The sequence below is a fragment of the Bubalus kerabau genome, chromosome 1 (genome assembly GCF_029407905.1).
Source record: "Bubalus kerabau isolate K-KA32 ecotype Philippines breed swamp buffalo chromosome 1, PCC_UOA_SB_1v2, whole genome shotgun sequence".
Taxonomy (NCBI): domain Eukaryota; kingdom Metazoa; phylum Chordata; class Mammalia; order Artiodactyla; family Bovidae; genus Bubalus; species Bubalus kerabau.
In genome coordinates, this window is record NC_073624.1 from 178,880,176 (window position 1) to 178,883,362 (window position 3,187).

Sequence of the window (3,187 nt, forward strand, 5' to 3'; positions counted from 1 at the left end):
TGTCATTTGTATCTGTAGTTGGTTTATTTTTATTGCCTAGTAGATTTCATTGTATGAATATCCTACAACTTTTTTATAATTATGTATCAGTGGATATTTCAGCTTTTCTTTCATTTTGTCTACTATGAATAAACTTGTTATAAATGTTTGTGACTAAGTCTTTGTATGGACTCTTGATGAAAGTGAAAGAGGAGAGTGAAAAAGTTGGCTTAAAGCTCAACATTCAGAAAACGAAGATCATGGCATCTGGTCCTGTCACTTCATGGGAAATAGATGGGGAAACAGTGGAAACAGTGGCAGACTTTATTTTGGGGGGCTCCAAAATCACTGCAGATGGTGGTTGCAGCCATGAAATTAAAAGACTCTCACTCCTTGGAAAGAAAGTTATGACCAACCTAGATAGCATATTAAAAAGCAGAGATATTACTTTGCCAATGAAGGTCCAACTAGTCAAGGCTATGATTTTTCCAGTAGTCATGTATGGATGTGAGAGTTGGACTGTGAAGAAAGCTGAGCACCAAAGAATTGATGCTTTTGAACTGTGGTGTTGGAGAAGACGCTTGAGAGTCCCTTGGACTGCAAGGAGATCCAATCAGCCCATCCTAAAGGAGATCAGTCCTGGGTGTTCATTGGATGGACTGATGCTAAAGCTGAAACTCCAGTACTTTGGCCACCTCATGAGAAGAGTTGACTCATTGGAAAAGACCCTGATGCTGGGAGGGATTGGGGGCAGGAGCAGAAGGGGATGACAGAGGATGAGATGGCTAGATGGTATCACCGACTCAATGCACATGAGTTTGGGTGAACTCCAGGAGTTGGTGATGGACAGGGAGGCCTGGCGTGCTGTGATTCATAGGGTCACAAAGAGTCAGACACGACTGAGCAACTGAACTGAACTGAACTGATGCTTTCATTTACTTCAAATAAAAACCAAGGAGCAGAATTGCTGACTCCTACTGTAAATATGTTGGCTTCCCAGGTTGCTCAGTGGTAAAGAATTCACCTGCCATTGGAGGAGATACAACAGACTTGAGTTCAATCCCTGGGTCAAGAAGATTCCTTAGAGAAAAAAAAGGCAAACCTCTCCACTATTCTTGCCTGGAAAATTCCATGAAATGGGGAGCCTAGAGGACTAAAGTCCATGGGGTTACAATGAGTGAAATATGACTGAATGACTAAATAGGCACACATACCCTGTAAATATGTATACTTTTACAAGAGATAATCAAGTTTTTTCAAAGTGTTGGGTCATTTTGTCCTCCTATGTAAATATATAAGAATTATACTAGTTTTATATAATTCTGTATTATTTATTCATATTTTTGTGGATAACATTCTCCCACAAAACTTAGACAAAGTACACATATCAATTATCTTAAAGTTTCTGTGATTCAGGAATCTGGGCATGACTAAGTTGGGTTCTGTGAGCCCTGGTCTCTCACAAGTGTACAATCTACCTGTCAGTCATTGTAGGAGAGCAGATGCATATTATTGTAAACTACATCAGTTGGTGAATCAAGTTGCTTCTCCTATTGTGGATGTCATCTAGCTACAAATTGGATTAACCCAAACCCTGCCCATTAGTGTACAGACTCCAATATGCCAAATGACTTGTCAACAGAGGATCAATGAAGTACAGTTACTTTTACCTGGTAGAGAAAGCATTGCACAATTTCTTCAGCAATCCTGTATTATTTTAAGTGTTACATTTCCTGTATTACATATTATACTTGTGAAAACTTATACAGTAGGTTCTATTTCCCACACTAAACCCAGAGAATATATCAAGAGATCAAAATTTTAAAGAAAATACAGGAAGAAACCATTGTCTATATATGAAAAATGAAAGAAACTGAACTCTTTAAATAACTTAAATTTCAAATTATCTTTCTGGTCACTGATAATATTAATCATGATTAGGATCTCTTAGGGTTTTGAGGACTGTTACTCATGAAAAAGTCTCTATCTTCAGACAAATATTTCCCTTATACCAAGAATGTTTCTCTACTGAAGAGTGTTTTAAGGGCTTGCTTTATATCTTTGTTTTTAAGACTGTAGATAAAAGGGTTCAGCATGGGTGTGACCACAGTGTACATCACTGAGGCTACTGCAGTTGCCCTGGAGTTTTGTGTGCTAGCAGAGCTAAGATACACTCCAAGGCTTGTACCATAGAACAAGGAGACAGTTGAGAGGTGAGACATGTAGAAAATGCTTTATACTTGCCCCTTGTGGATGAAATTTTCAAAATAGAGGATACAACCTTAGAGTAAGAAAAAAGGATACTAGTGAGTGGAACAATAACCAGAACTCCACTTGCAAAATATATCATCAGGTCATTGAGGAAAGTATCAGAACAAGCAAGCTGAACCACCTCATAAAGTTCGCAAAAAAAAATGGTGAATTTCCAATTTTGTGCAAAAAAGAGAGTTGCAAAATCATTAAGCCATGTAACAGAGAGTCAAAGATACTCACTAACCAGGATGTCAGAAGCAGGAGGTCACAAAACTTAGGGTTCATGATGATCAGGTACTGCAATGGGTGACAGATGGCTGCAAACCAGTCATAAGCCATCACAGTCAAGAGGATGTTGTCTAACATCCCAAAAAGTATGAAAAAATACATCTGTATGATGCAGCCTTCATAGGTGATAACTTGACTCTGAGTCTGCATGTTCCACAGCATCTTTGGGATGGTGGTAGAGGAGAAACAGATGTCTGAAAAAGATAGGTTGAAGAGAAAGAAATACATGGGTGTGTGGAGGTGGGAGTCAGTGATAAAGGCCAGGATGATGAGAAGGTTCCCAATGAAGGTGACCAGGTACATGAACAGGAAGAGCCAAAAGAGGAGAGGCTGCAATAGTACCTCTTCTGAGAGTCCCAGGAGGATAAACTCTGAAATACGAGTTTGGTTTCCTGCTTCCATGTAGCCCATGAAACTGCAGAAATAGAAACAGGAACAGTGCAAATTTAGCTAAACGAAGCCATCAAGAAATTAACAGAGAAGGAAGCATGATGTTCTTCAGTAAGTGAAAGTGAAATCATTCAGTCATGTCTGACTCTGCAACCTCGTGGGCTGTAGCCTACCAGACTCCTCCATCCACGGGATTCTTCAGGCAATAGTACTGGAGTGGGTTGCCATTTCTTTCTCCAGAGGATTTTCCTGACCCAGGGATCAAACCGAGGTCTTC

At 39.6% G+C, this 3,187-nt stretch overlaps 1 pseudogene; it reads right to left on the bottom strand.

The window, feature by feature from the left end:
• Nucleotides 1-1,985: 1,985 nt before the first annotated feature.
• On the bottom strand, nucleotides 1,986-2,922 carry LOC129624593 (olfactory receptor 7A17-like; annotated as a pseudogene).
• Between the last annotated feature and the right edge of the window lie 265 nt (nucleotides 2,923-3,187).